Raw genomic sequence first — 15,590 nt, 5'->3', positions numbered from 1 at the left:
TGGACAGGTCCCGCTTGCGCACGTTAGCAGGAAGCTCTCCACACACTCACTGGACCTGGGCTAGGACTGGGTCTGGGGGTTCCCAGAAGTTGGCAGAAATTCCTACTGTGCAGGAGGGGTCGGGGAGGTACGGTGGAGTGGTGGGGGGCGGCCCGAGGGGGTCGGAGAGGGTCCGGCCCTTGCTGTGCCTGGGCTGTGACTGATTCCCCTGGCGCAGGGTAGCAGGAAGCTCTCCACACACTCACCGGACCTGGGCTAGGACAGGGTCTGGGGGTTCCCGGAAGTCGGCAGAAATTCCTACTGTGCAGGAGGGGTGAGGGAGGTATGGTGGAGTGGTGGGGTCGGCCCGAGGGTGTGGGAGAGAGTCCGGCCCCCTCTACGCCTGGGCTGCGACTGGTCTCCCTGGTGCAAGTTAGCAGGAATCTCTCCAGACACTCACCGGACCTGGGTTAGGGCTGCATTTATAGATTTTTGAATATTGAACCATCTTGGCATCCCTGGGATGGGTCCCACCTGGTCATGGTGTATGATCTTCTTGATGATTTGATCTATCCTATTTGCTAGTATTTTATTTAGGCTTTTGGCATCTATGTTCATGAGGGATATCGGCCTGCAGTTCTCTTTCTTAGTTGCGAATTTCCCTGGTTTTGTTATCAGTATAATACTTGCCTCCATTAATGATTTTGGGAGGATTACATCCTTTTCAATTTCATGGAAGAGTTTGAGGAGTATAGGGACTACACCTTCTGTAAATGTCTTCAGAATTCAGCTGTGAATCCATGTGGACCTGGACTTTTCTTTGCCCGTAGGTTTTTAATTACATATTGTATTTCATTGGCTGTTATTGGGCTATTGAGAGTGGTTATATCTTTTCGATTCAGTTGGGGTAATTTGTACCTTTCTAGAAATCTGTCCCCTTCTTCCGTGTCTTCTATTCTGTGAGAGTAAAGATTCTCAAAGTAGCTATTGATAATCTTCTGAATTTACAATAAGTCCTTGTTAATTATACCCTTTTCATCCCTTATTAACTGTAATTGAATTTTTTCTTTCCTTCATTTGATGAGGTTAGCTAGGGGCTTCTCAATTTTAATTAACCTTTCAAAGAATCAGCTTCTTGCTTTTTTGATTCTTTGAATTGTTTTCTTGATCTGAATTGAATTAATTTCGCCTCTAATCTTTATGATTTCCTCCCGTCTTTGAGCTCTGGGTTTGCTTTGCTCTTCTTTTCTAGCTGTTGAAGGTGCAGCATTAGGGTAGTTATTTGATCCCGTTCTGTTTTCCTAATGTGTGAGTTCACAGCTATGAATTTCCCTCTGAGAACTGGTTTCATCGTATCCCATAAATTACGATAAGTTGTGCTTGAATTTTCATTGATTTTAGATTTTTTTGAATTACTTGTTTAATTTCATCTGTGACCCATTTGTTGCTGAGTACAGTGTCATTTTATTTCCATGTATTTAAAGTTTTTTAATGGTTTCTTTTGTCATTTACTTCCAGTCTCATTGAAATGTGGCCAGATAATGTGCATGGGATAATTTCTGCTTTCTTGCATATACTTAAGCATGACCTATGGACCAGTATGTGTTCTATTATAGAAAATATCCCATGTGCAGCTGAGAAAAATGTATGTTCAGCTCTGTTTGGGTGGAACACTCTGTATATATCCACCAAATCCTTTTGTATCAAGCTCTAGTTCAGTTCTGTTATCTTTGCTAGGTTTTTTTTCCGGTTGACCTATCTTCTGGAGATAAGGGGGTGTTAATGTCTCCTATTAATATTGTGTTATTTTATATAAGATTTTTCATGTCCATTAAGATTTGCTTTACATAGTTGTGTGCTCCCGTGTTTGGTGCATACATATTTATGTGTGTTACCTCTTCCTCTTCAATTTTTCCCCTAAGCAGTATATTGTCTTCCTTATTTCTCTTGATCATTGTTGGTTTGAAGTTGAGACTGTCTGAGAATAGGATTCCTAACCTTGCTTTTTTCTGAGGGGTTAGGGCATGTAGTAATGTTTTCTATCCTTGGACTTTCAGCCTATGAATGTCTTTATGAGTTAAATGTGTTTCATGAATACAGTATATTGTTTGATTTTGTTTTCTAATCCAATGTGCCAGTCTATTTCTCTTAATTGGAGAATCGAGTCCATTTACATGGAAATTAGAATTGAGATGTATTGACTTACATTTGATATGTTATTTACCTGTTGTCGTTTACTCCTTTTTGTCCTGTGTTTAATTGATTGCCCTATTTAGTTGGTTGCTTCTGTTCTTATATTTGGAGTTCTGATCGTTTTGGTCTCTCTCTAGAACATCTTTCAATAGCCTGTGCATGTTTGGCTTTGTTATCACGAAATTCTTCAGCTGTTCTTTGTCATGAAAGTATTTCACTTCTCCATCAAACTTGAAAGAGAGTTTTGCAGGGTATAGTAGTCTGGGCTGGAATTTGTTTTCATAGAGGACCTGATGTAATCTGGTCCATGCTCTTCTTGCCTGCATGTTTTCTGAAGAGAAGTGAGCCGTAATTCTGATGGGTTATCCTTTGAAAGTGGTCTGCTTCTTTTCTCTAGCGGTTTTCAGTAGATTATTCTTGTGCTGAATTTCTGGGATCTTGAGTATTATATTTCTCAGTGTGTTTTTCATTGGTTTGAGATTACTTGGCTTTCTGCATGCTTCAGTTACCTGAGTGTCAGATTGTTTCCTCATATTTGGGAAGTTTTATGGTATTACTTCTGCCCGTATATTTTAATTTGTATTGACTCCTTCTTTCACATTGATGCCTATTAGTCTTATATTGTTCATCTTTGCATCTTCTTTCAGGTGATGAATTGTTCTTTCCTGCATCCTTGTTGTTTTTAAGAGATCCTTTCTTACCTTTTCACTAGCTACACCAGCATCTTCAAAATCTCAAACTCTGTCTTTCCTTTCACTTGAATGGTTTTTCAAGCTTGTGATTGAGATTTTAATTTCCTCTATATCTCTTTGACTATGCTTCATGTGATCGATTTCTTTCCTGTATTGCTCATTCAAGGAATCCGTCATTTTTCTAATCTCCTCTATTTTTTTTTACCAATGTCTTCTTTCAAAACAGTTATAAATTCTTTAATGCAGTGTTTTTTTTTTCTGATTGGATTTCCCCCCTGTTTCTGTTGTTGCTTCTTTATTTCAGATGCTATGAGTTCTGAGAATACTTTTTTTATTTCAGAAAAGAATTTCTATCTAATTTCCTCTATATCTTTCTGCTGTTGCTTATGTACTATCGACGCTATTAATTTATGCGTTTGAGCCGAGCTAGTGTCCTCCGCACTTGTTCCGAGTGGGCACTGGGTTTCCTCCATATGTTTCTGCATTTGATTCTTTACTGCAGATATTATTAATTCAGGGATTTCTTTTTATTTCCAATCTGAGTTCCTCTATACCTTTATGCAGCTGTTTCTTTTTCAGAAGCCATTGATTTATTGCTTTCAGCTGTGTGATTGCCAATTTGTTCTATTGTAGTGTCCTCTGCCCTTTTTACGGGTGGGGTTGGTTTCTGAGGTTGCATTTTGTTCCTTCTCGTTATTTTGTGTAGCACTGTCTTCTGACCTTTGTTGTAGATCTTCGTTGTAGTTATAACCTTAGCACTACTGAAGTTCAGGTGCAGATCTACAAAGTTTGGCTTTATCCAACTCTGCCTGGCTTGGTTCTGGTTGCTGTGCTCAGCTCCTTCCAGCTGCTTCCCTTGAGGGTGAACCTGTTGTGCCCCTGTGGCCAGATGTTCTGCTCCTGCACTAGCTGGTTGGTTCTATCCTCTACACTCTCTGCAGGGATTGCAGCTGCAGGGTTACACCCCTGGCATGTATGCCAGGCCTGAGCTGAGCCTGGAGACGACAAGTTGGAGAGGGGGGAGAGGCAGCTCTCCCACACACTCACTGGGTCTGGATGTTCCTGGAAAGTGGCAGAAATTCCTTCTCTTTGGGCGGGGTGGGGTTGGTGCTGTGCGTTGGTGGGGTTCATCCCTAGGGGGTGGAAGATGGTCTCACCCACGCTGAACCTGGTCTGGTACCAGTAGTTGGTCCCGTCAGTTCAGGGTATCCGGAAGCTCTCCAACACACTCACCGGAGCTGGGATAGGACTGGTCTGGGGGTTCCCAGAATGCGTCAGAAATTCCTACTCAGCAAGTGAGATTAGGAAGGTGATGCGGAGTGGTGGGGCTCGTCCCAAGATGGTTAGAGAGGCTCTCGCCCTTGCTGCGCCTGGTTTGGGACCAGTCATGTGTCCTGCCAGTGCAAGCTAGCAGGAAACTCTCCCACACACTCATCAGACCTGGGCTAGGACTGGGTCTGGGGGTTCCCGGAACGTGGCAGAAATTCCTATTTGGCGGGCTTGGGTGGGGGAGGTGCAGCGGAGTGGGGGTGTTGTCCCAAGGGAGTGGGAGGGGGTCTTGCCCACGCTGCACCTGGGCTGGGACCAGTAGTTGGTCCTGCTGGTGTATGGTAGCAGGAAGCTCTCCCACTCACTCACAAGACCTGGGCTAGGACTGCTTTGGGGATTCCAGGAATGCGGCAGAAATTCCTACTCAGCTGGCGGTGTGGGGAAGGTACTCGGAATGGTGGGGCGTGTCCTAAGGGGGTGGAAGATGGTCTTACCCGTGCTGCGCCTGGGCTTGGACCAGTAGTCTGTCCCACCTGTCCCAGTCTCATCTTTTAAATATTTTGTAACAGAGATTCACTAAATTTCCCAGGCTGGCCTCAAACTTATAGTCCTCCTGCTTCAACCTCCCCCATATCTAGGACTACAAGTGTGCACCACCACACATGGTAGAGGTCAGAATTTTGAACTCTGCACTTCTGAGGTGATTCCCACAGGTCTGCATGAGTGTGCCAGGGGCTGATGAGGGACAGCCTGTGGGGACATGCCAGGGATTGCTCAGCTGGTTGTCCCATCTGAGAAGGTTGTAGAACTATTCTTAATCCCATACAGGTATAAGTGGAAGAAAATACCAGCAAAGTCCTGGAAGCCCAGGAGGAGAGAAAGGCTTCTGATTCTCCCCATCCACTCCTGCTGGCAGCCCCAGTTGCATATTTCTCTCTGGAAAAGTCACCTCATTCCATTCACAGCTTCTGGGCTGGGTGGAGAGCCAGCAGAGCTCAGGGCAGCAGGGCCAACTCCTTATTTATCATGGCTAAGAAGCCACCAACTCTGCTCTGTCTGTTTCTACTTAAAAACAACTCTGGCTTCTAAAACAAAGGCTCTGTCAGCCGGCATCAGCAGACCTAGAACTCAAGGCTGGAAAGGGCTCAAGGACAGCAGCAGCATCAGAGGGTGGATCTGGACCAGGGTATGACCAAACATACTGGAAGCCACACATGGGCAGGCAACTTTGTCAGGCCAACTGGAGAGCTCCCCCCACCTGGAGACCTAGTGTCCTGAACTGAGACCATGCCACATCCTTTGTGGAGCACCTCCTATGAGCAGATTCTGTATTTGGTGCCTTCCTCTTTTAATTAACACACAAACAAGAAAATGGTTTCACAGTTAACTATCATATAACCCCAGGAGACAGGATATCAGGTGTTTTTCACATATAAGGAAAGTGAATTCCAGAAACTCAAAGTGAGTTGACTGATGTCTAAGTCCTTCTGCTTTTCTAGGTTCTCTTGCTGCCAAAACCTTGGGTTCATGTACCCCAGACCCTTTGGCATCCCTACCTCAATACCTGCTGTCCCCTCCACTCAGAATGTCCTGCCCCAGGCTGCCATGAGTACCAGCCCTTTGATTCTTCAGACCCATGTCCCAAGCCTTTTCTTCCCAAAAGCCCCCTGAGTTCCCCATCCCACTCCAGAAGGGTTCCTGGCTGTATTTCAGAGACTCATCGTTTGGAGGGATTTGGCTTCATTTTCAGCAACCACATGTTGTTTACATGAGTGACAAAGCCCAAGCCTCAACCTCCAACACCCACTCCACTGCTGCCACCACCTATTCCCTGCTACCTCACCCTGTCCCTAGGACCTGATTGGCAGGCTCCCAGCCTATCTCCTGGTTATCTGTACATGTTGAGGGTCATGCATGCATGCTAGTGCCTGCCTGTCCTAGCAAGCTGCTGCTTGTCACCATTGAGAGTAGTGTGACTCTTGGTCCAAGGAAGAGCACTGAATTCTAGGCCAGAGGTTCGGCTCTGAGATCTGTCCTAGGCAAGGTTTTAGCCAAGTCCCTGCTATGGGACAAGGGACTCCCCTGTCCCTTGGCTTGTTTAAGCTCTCACTGTGCGTCAATGGACGAATCTGTGTCTTTAATAATGTCTCACCAGCAAGCCCTCAGAGTGGCCAAAAGGGAATGATGCAGACCCAGTTGAACAGGTTGAACCAGCCAGGAGCTCTGGTGCCAAAGCAGGACCAAGGAGCCAAAATGGCTCCACATTGAATGTGGCTATTACACCCTGTGGTTAGCGACCCTCATGCAGCACTGATATAGAAATGATAAAAAAAAAAATGAACCTGGACCAAGGAAGCCTCTTAGGTGCCACCTAACGGAGGAAGCTTGATTATAAATGAGGAGGGTCATCTCCAGTCAGAGTGGCAGTGGGATGGCCAACAGAGAAACTCGAGCAACATCTCAGAAGGAGCATCTCCAGAACCTAGTCATTCTACCTAGCATGTGGCAAAGAGGAGATAGGGAAGCAAAGGCAATGGCTGATTTCCCAATGCATGAGTCTCCCACACTATAAAACCAGGTACCAAGCACTGTGACAAGCCATTTCTTCACACTCCTAATGTGGTTGGGAGCACTGAGAAGCACAGAAATAAGCCTTCAGCTTCCCTGGGACAGCCTCCTCCAAGGAGCACATGAAAAACACCTTTAAGATCACATGCACTGTTGGACACAATCACATGCCCTAAGCTTTGGCCACTGAGGCCCCCTCATACAGCCCTCAGCCCCAAGCAGGACAGGTCTGTTAGAGCAGTTTTCTCTGGAATTTTCTTCTCTGCTACAGAGAGGGAACAATGCCTCCAGGAGTGACTTGAAGGGCCAAGCTGAAGAAGATGTAAAACCCCAGGAATACTGTTCCAAAGAAGTCATCCAACAGATAAAGAATCACTGAAGTTCGTGCCTTCGAGCTCCTTCTACAGAGAAAATGGAAAATGACACTTTCTGTCCCATTCATTTGTATATGCACTAAGACCTCAGTCTATTGTAAGGCTGCCTGTTCTCTAAGTACAGTGGATTCTTTCATCTCTATGCTTTGTGATTCTGAGAATGAGCTCCTAGTGGAGAAAGGCCAGCTAAGCTCCAGGACCTTTGGGAAGCCCAGCACTTCAATGTCTATTCCCACATACAGAGAAAAACAAAACTCTGCTTAAAAATTCCCACTGGTAACTGAATTAAATCAAGGAGACCCACTAAGACGCGAGAGGAAAATTGTTTTTTTCTTATTAATTTTATTGAGAAAGAAATAGCAATGAGACAATTTCAAAAAAGGTTAGTAAGAAAGTTACAAAAATTAATACATTGCATATTGTTGTCTTCATGGTAGTTTAAAATTTAGAGTACAAGGGGCAGACATGATATCTTCTTTAAACACTATTATAACACATTCTTTCTCACTTAACTAAGAGAAAGCATCCATATATCTATCTTAATATGTATATTCACTACAAAATGGTCCTTCATCAACATCACCCACTTTTTTGTATACTTTTGTCAGAGATGGGTATTTCTTTGCCATTGAAATGTTGTAGATGCATTAACTCAGCAAAAAATCCAATATAGTGCAATAGTCCATAATTGTAGTTGGTTATCAACTCAACTGGCAATGTCACAAGTTGTTGACTTGAGCCTTTTACAGCTCAGTATATTAATATGGCTTTACTTTTTAAACCTCATGGTTATACTTTTCTGCTAGATGGTTAAGATCAAGATAAACAAAACATATATAACAAAAAATGTAACTTTTGTGTCTGACAAGGTCAGTCAAATCCCCTCAGGATTTACACTGAAACCCTGTACAGCAGTTTGAGATTGTTCTTCAGTGTCAGTTATCTGGATGAGTCACGGCCATTGCTTGACCAATTTGTTCTCTGTGAAAACATGAAAGAATGTTTTCTCTCTAGGTGATGCTCCTCTGACCCACTATACATTGTCAACCACTTTCTTCTGTGGCCCCATGACCACCGCGAACAGAAAATTTGGGGCACCACTGAGTAACGGGATGTTACAGTACAGGTTTGCTTATGTCCTGAATCCTCACTGACTTTGAAAGGCTAGTGCCAAAATATTGGCTATCCTTGTAGCCCTCCTTTTTCTGTAACTTTTTGGCCTATAAACTTAAGTTATTAACACTCCAGAAGAGAAGCTTAATGATATTATTACCCTACAACATAAGCAGTTGACCTTAACATCACTATCTGCCTAAATATCGAATGCCTTAAACAACATGGAACAGGTAATTTCCAACAGTAGTTGATGTGCTAAACTTTAAATACCTATAGAATTACTCTCCGTTTTTCAGACGTACTGGTTGCAGTATTAGGGTATTTATTTTTTCCTTTTCTCTTTTCCTAAGGTGTGAGTTCACAGCTATAAATTTCCCTCTAAGAACTGCTTTTATTGAATCCCATAAATTACACTAAGATGTGCTCGAAATTTCTTTCTCTTTATTTGTTTCTTTGTTTCTTTCTTCTTTGCATTTTAGGGAAGTGTCTACAGGGTGTTCAAGGTCTCACTACTAGATTGGACTCATAGTGATCCGCCTAATTACAGCCTCCCGAGATCTGGGAAAACAGGAGCGCACCACTATGTCCGGCCTCAACTGACGTGTGAGTGAGCTCTGGAGGTGGGGCTGGCATGGCAGGCCCAGGAATTCAACCGCTGGGCCCCTGCACCTGCTTGTATAATCCGCTGAGCCATTGGTTGACCCTCTGAATTTTCATTACAGTGTAGATATTGTTTAATTTCTTATTTAATTTCATCTGTAAGTCATTGGTTGCTGAGGAGGGTGCTGTTTAATTTTCATATGATTATGGGGTCTTTTTGGTTTCTTATGTCATTTATTTCCAGGTTCATTGCACTGTGGTAAGATAATGTGCATGGGATAATTTCTCTTTTCTTGCATATACTTAAGCATGATCTATGGACTAATATGTGGTCTAGTTTAGTAAATGCCCCACGTACAACTAAAAAAAACGTGTATTCAGCTGTGGTTAGATGGAACATTGTATATGTCCACTAAAGTCCATTTATTTCAAGCTCTGGTTCAGTTCTGCTACTTCATTGCTAATATTTTTTGTCTGCTTGACTGATCTTTTTGGGATAAGGGGGTGTAAAGGTCTCCTGCTAAGATTCTGGTATTGGATATGAGACATTTCGTGTCCATTAAGATCTGTCTTATACAGTAGCAGGCTCCCATGTTTGGTGTATACATATTTATGACTGTTACCTCTTCCTGTTGAATTTTTCTATTAACCAGTATGTAGTGGCCTCCTCTATTTCATTTGATCATTCTTGGTTTGAAGGTGGGAGTGTCTGTGAACAAGATTGGCACCGCTGTTTTTTTCTGAGGTGCTGGGATGTGTAGCATTGTTTTGCATCCTTTGATTTTCAAACTATGAATTGTTCTATGAGCTAAATTTTTTTCTGTTACATTGCATATTTTTGGATTTTGCATCCTAATCCACTGGTTCACTCTATTTCGTGAAATTGGTGAATTGGGACCATTTACATTGATGGTTATAATTGAGATATGTTGACTTATGTTTAATATGTAATTTACCAGCTGTTGTTTAACACTTTTTCTCCTGTGTTTGTTTGCCTTTTCAGGGACTCTTTCTATTCTCATTTGTGGAGTGCTGTTTATTTTGGTCCCTCTCTAGAACATCATTTAGTAATCTGTGTAAGGTTCACTTTGTAATGAAATTCTTTAATTGTTCTTTTTCATGGAAGTATTTTACTTCTCTATCAAAGTTCAAAGATAGTTTTGCAAGGTATAGTAGTCTGGGCTGTAATTTGTTTTCATGGACAATTTGAAGTACTCTCCTCCATGCTTTTTTTGACTTCATGGTTTGAAAAGAGAAAACTGCCATTATTCTGCTGGGTTTTCCTTTAAATGTAATCGGTTTCTTTTCTCTAGTGGCTTTTAGTATATTTTACTTGTGCTGGATTTCTGAGATCTTGACTATTATATGTCTGGGTGTGCTATAAATTGGGTTGATGGTATATGGAGATCTATATGGTTTGGTTACCAGAATATAAGATTGTTTACCCATATTAGGGAAGTTTTCTGCTATAACTTCTGCCCATATTCTTTTTATATCATTTGTACTGACTACATCTTTCTCATTGATGCCTATTAGTCTCACATTTTTCATATTTGCATTGTCTTGCAGATACTGAATTACTTTTTCTTGCATTTTAGTTATTTTAAAAAATATTTTCTTAGACTCAGTCCTAGCCCAGGTATGGTGAGTGTGTGGGACAGCTTCCTGCTACCCTGCGCTGGCAGGACCAGTCCCAGCCCAGGTGCAGCGTGGACGGGACCCTCTCCCACCATCTTGAGTAGCACCACACCACTCCGCAGGACCTCACCCAACCCGCCCGGCGAGTAGGAATTTCTGCCGCATTCCGGGAAACCCCAGACCCAGTCCTAGCCCAAGTCCGATGATTGTGTGGGAGAGCTTCATGCTACCATGTGCCGGAGCGACAAATCCCAGCCCAGGCGCAGCGTGGACCGGACCCTCTCCAACCCTCTTGGACCACCCCCCACCACTCCGCAGCATCTACCTCACCCTGCCCGCTGAGCAGGAATTTCTACCGTGTTCTAGGAACTCCCAGACCCACTCCTAGCCCAGGTCTGGTGAGTGTGTGGGAGAACTTCCTGCTACCATGCGCCAGCAGGACCAGTCCCAGCAAATGCGCAGCATAGGCCAGACACACTCCCACACCCTTGGGCCGACCCCACCACTCTACAGAACTTCCCCAACCTGGCCCGCCAAGTAGGAATTTCTGCCGCTCCGGGAACCCCCAGACCCAGATCTAGTCCAGGTCTGGTGAGTGTGTGGGAGAGCTTCCTCTCCCCACTACTTCAACTTGCTCCCTCCAGGCACAGCTCAGGACTGGCATACATGCCTGGGGTGTAATCCTGCAGCTGCAATCCCTGCAGAGAGTGTAGAGGATAGATCCAACCAGCTAGTCCAGGAGAAGAACATCTTGCCAAAGGGGCACAACAGGTTCACCCTCAAGGGAAGCAGAGACAAGGACATGAACACAGCAGCCAGACCCAAGCCAGACACAGCTGTGTAAGTCCAAACTTGGTAGAGCTGCACCTGAACTTCACTATGTGTGAAAGTTATAACTACAGCAAAGATCTACAACAAAGGTCAGAAGAGAGTGCTACACAAAATGACGAGAAGGAACTAAATGGAACCTAAGAAACCAAGCCCATCTGTAACAAGTGCAGGGGACACTAACACAGAAAAAATTGGAAATCACACAGCTGAATGCAATGAATCAATGGCTTCTGAAAAAAAGAAACAGCTGCAGAAAGATATACAGGACCTCAGATTGGAAATAAAAAAAGAAATCCCTGAATTAATAACATCTGTACTAAAGAAGCAAATGCAGAAAGATATGGAAGAAACCCAGTTCCCACCCAGAACAAGTGCGGAGGGCACTAGCTTGGTGCAAATGCATGAATTAATAGTGTCGATAGTAAATAAGCAACAACAGAAAGATATAGAGGAAATAAGAGGGCAATTCTTTTCTCAAATAAAAAAAGAAGTCTCGTAACTCATAACATCTAAGTAAAGAACTAACTACAGAAACATAGGCAGGAAACCCCATCTGATAAAAACACTGCAGTAAAAGAATTTCTAACTGCTTCTAAAGAAGACACTGATAAAAAAAAATAGAGGAGATTAGAAAAATGACAGATTCCTTGAATGAGGAATACAGGAAAGAAATAGATCGCATGAAGCAGAGTCAAAGAGATATAGAGGAAATTAAAATCTCAGTCACAAGCTTGCAAAACCGTTTAAGTGAATGTGAAAACAGAGTTTCAGATCTTGAAGATGCTGGTTTGGCTAGTGAAAAAGTAAGAAAGGATATCTTAAAAACAATGATGATGCAGGAAAGAATAATCCATCACCTGCAAGATGATGCAAAGATGAACAATGGGAGACTAATAAGCATCAATGCGAAACAAGAAGTCAATACAAATGACATTTAAAAAATATGTGCAGAAGTAATAGCAGAAAACTTCCCAAATATGAGGAAACAATCTGACATTCAGGTAACTGAAGCATACAGAACGCCCAGGAACCTCAACCCAATGAAAAATACACCGAGACATATAATAGTCAAGATCCCAGAAATTCAGCACAAGAATAATCTACTGAAAGCCAATAGAGAAAAGAAGCAGATCACATTCAAAAGAAAACCCATCAGAATTATGTCCGACTTCTCTTCACAAACCATGCAGGCAAGAAGAGCATGGAGCAGAGTACTTCAGGACCTCTATGAAAACAAATTCCAGCCCAGACTACTATACCCTGCAAAACTCTCTTTCAAGCTTGATGGAGAAATGAAATACTTCCATGACAAAGAACAGCTAAATAATTTCCCTATGACAAAGCCAAACTTACCCAGGCTACTGAAAGTTGTTCTAAGAGAGGGACCAAAACAATCAGAGCTCCACAAACGAGATCAGAAGCAACCAACTAAATAGGGTAAGCAATTAAACAGAAGAGAAAAAGGAGTAAATGATAACAGGTAAATAACATGGTAACTGTAAGTCAATACATCTCAATTCTAACCATCATTGTAAATGGACTCAATTCACCAATTAAGAGAAATAGACTGGCACAGTGGATTGGGAAACAAAATCCAACAATATGCTATATGTAACAAACACATTTAACTCATAAGGACATTCATAGGCTGAAAGTCAAAGCATGGAGCACAATACTACATACCTCAGCACCTCAGAAAAAAGCAGAGGTAGCAAATCTATTCTCAGACAGTCTCAACTTCAAACCAACAATGATAAAGAGAAATAAAGAAGGCCTCTATATGCTGGTTAGGGGAAAAATTCAAGAGGAAGAGGTAACACTCATAAATATGTATGCACCAAACATGGGAGCACCCAACTATATAAAGCAAATCTTAATGGACATGAAAAATCTAATATCCAATACCACAGTTTTAACAGGAGACCTTAACACCCCCTTATCCCCAAAACATAGGTCAACCAGACAAAAACCTAGCAAAGAAATAACAGAACTGAACCAGAGTTTGAAACAAGTGGACTTGGTGGACATATACAGAGTGTTCCACCCAAATACAGCTGAATACACATTTTTCTCAGCTGCACATGGGTCATTTTCTAAAATAGACCACATAATGGTCCATAGGTCATGCTAAAGTATATGCAAGAAAACAGAAATTATCCCATGCACATTTTCTCACCACGGTGCAATGAAACTGGAAATAAATGACAAAAGAAACCAGAAAAGAACTTTCAATACATGGAAATTAAATGACACCCTACTCAGCAACCAATGTGTCACAGATGAAATTAAAGAAGAAATTCAACAATATCTACAATTCAATGAAAATTGAAGCACAACTTATCGAAATTTATGGGATACGATGAAAGCAGTTCTCAGAGGGGAAATTCATAGCTGTGAACTCACACATTAGGAAAACAGAACGGGAACAAATAAATACCCTAATGCTGCACCTTCAACAACTAGAAAAGGAAGAGCAAACCAAACCCTGAGCCCAAAGACGGGAGGAAATCATAAAGATTAGAGCAGAAATTAAGTCAACTGAGAAAAGAAAACAATTAAAAGAATAGAAAAAGCAAAAAGCTGGTTATTTGAAAGGTTAAATAAAATTGATAAGCCCCTAGCTAACATCATCAAACAGAGGAAAAAAAATTCAAATACAAGCGATAAGGAATGAAAAGGGTGTAATTACCACAGACTCAGTAGAAATACAGAAGATTATCAATAGCTATTTAGAGAATCTTTACTCTCACAGAATAGAAGACACAGAAGTAATGAACAAATTCATAGAAAGGTACAAATTACCACAACTGAATGGACAAGATATAGCCACTCTCAATAGCCCAATAACAACCAATGATATACGAGATGTAATTAAAATCGTACCGTCAAAGAAAAGTCCCGGTCCGGATGCGTTCAAAGCTGAATTCTACAAGATATTTACATAAGATGTAGTCCCTATGCTCCTCAAACTCTTCCATGGAATTGGAAAGGAAGCAATCCTCCCAAAATCATTCCTGGAGGCCAGTATTATACTAATAACAAAAACACAGGAAAGATGCAACTAAGAAAGAGAACTACAGGCCTATGTCCCTCATGAACATAGATGCCAAAATCCTCTATAAAATCCTAGCAAATAGAATACAGCAAATCATCAAGAAGATCATACACCATGACCAGGTAGGATTCATCCCAGAGATGCAAGGATCGTTCAATTGTCGAAAATCTTACAATGTAAAACCCTATATCAATGGAGCGAAAACTAAAAACCACATGATCATCTCCATTGATGCAGAAAAGCCTTTTGACAAGGTCAAACACTAATTCATGTTCAAAGTCCTACAGAAAATGGGAAAAGATGGCCTCTACGTCAACCTGGTAAAAGCCATTTATGAAAACCCAACAGCTAACTTAATCCTAAATGGGGAAGCACTGAAATCTTTTACCTTTAGATCGGGTACAAGACAAGGATGTCATCTTTCACCACTCCTATTCCATGTAGTTCTAGAATCACTAGCTACAGCCATTAGACAAGAGAAAGAAATAAAAGGAATAAGAATAAGCAAAGAAGAAGTTAAATTATAATTATTTGCAGATGACATGATATTTTACTTAGGAGACCCAAAAAACTCCACCAAGAAGCTACCAGAATTAATACAGAATTTCAGTAGCACAGCAGGTTATAAAGTCAATACCCAAAAGTCCTCTACACAGAAAACACACTGAGAGGGAAATTATAGAAACAATACCTTTTACAATGGCACTGAGGAAATAAAATATATTTGAATTAACCTAACTAAAGGAGTCAAAGATATTTTCAAGGAAAATTACATTACTCTGAAAAAAGAGATCATAGAGGATTTCAGAAATTGGAAAGATATTTCATGTTCCTGGATAGGAAGTAGCAACATTGTGAAGATGGCCATACTCCCAAAATTGCTGTACAGATTTAATGCAATCCCTATCAGACTACCACCAACGTACCTCACAGAGGAAGACAAATTATTTCTAAAATTTATTTGGAACTGGAAAAGACCTAGAATAACAAAGGCAATTCTGGGCAATAAAGACAAGGCAGGTGGCATTACCATTCCTGACTTGAATTTGTACTACAAGGATACTATGATAAAATCAGCATGGTACTGGCATCAACATAGACCTGAGGATCAATGGAATAGATTAGAAGACCCTGAAGCCCCCACGAACACACTCAGTCTTTGACAAAGGGGCCAAAAGCACTCACTGGAAGAAAGATAGACTCTTCAACAAATGGTACTGCAAAATCTGGCTCTCAGGATGCCAAAAATCCAAACTTGACCCAGGTCTATCACCA

The sequence above is a fragment of the Octodon degus genome, unplaced genomic scaffold, assembly GCF_000260255.1.
Source record: "Octodon degus isolate 3935 unplaced genomic scaffold, OctDeg1.0 scaffold00115, whole genome shotgun sequence".
Taxonomy (NCBI): Eukaryota; Metazoa; Chordata; class Mammalia; order Rodentia; family Octodontidae; genus Octodon; species Octodon degus.
Note: the sequence above shows the minus strand (reverse complement) of the source record.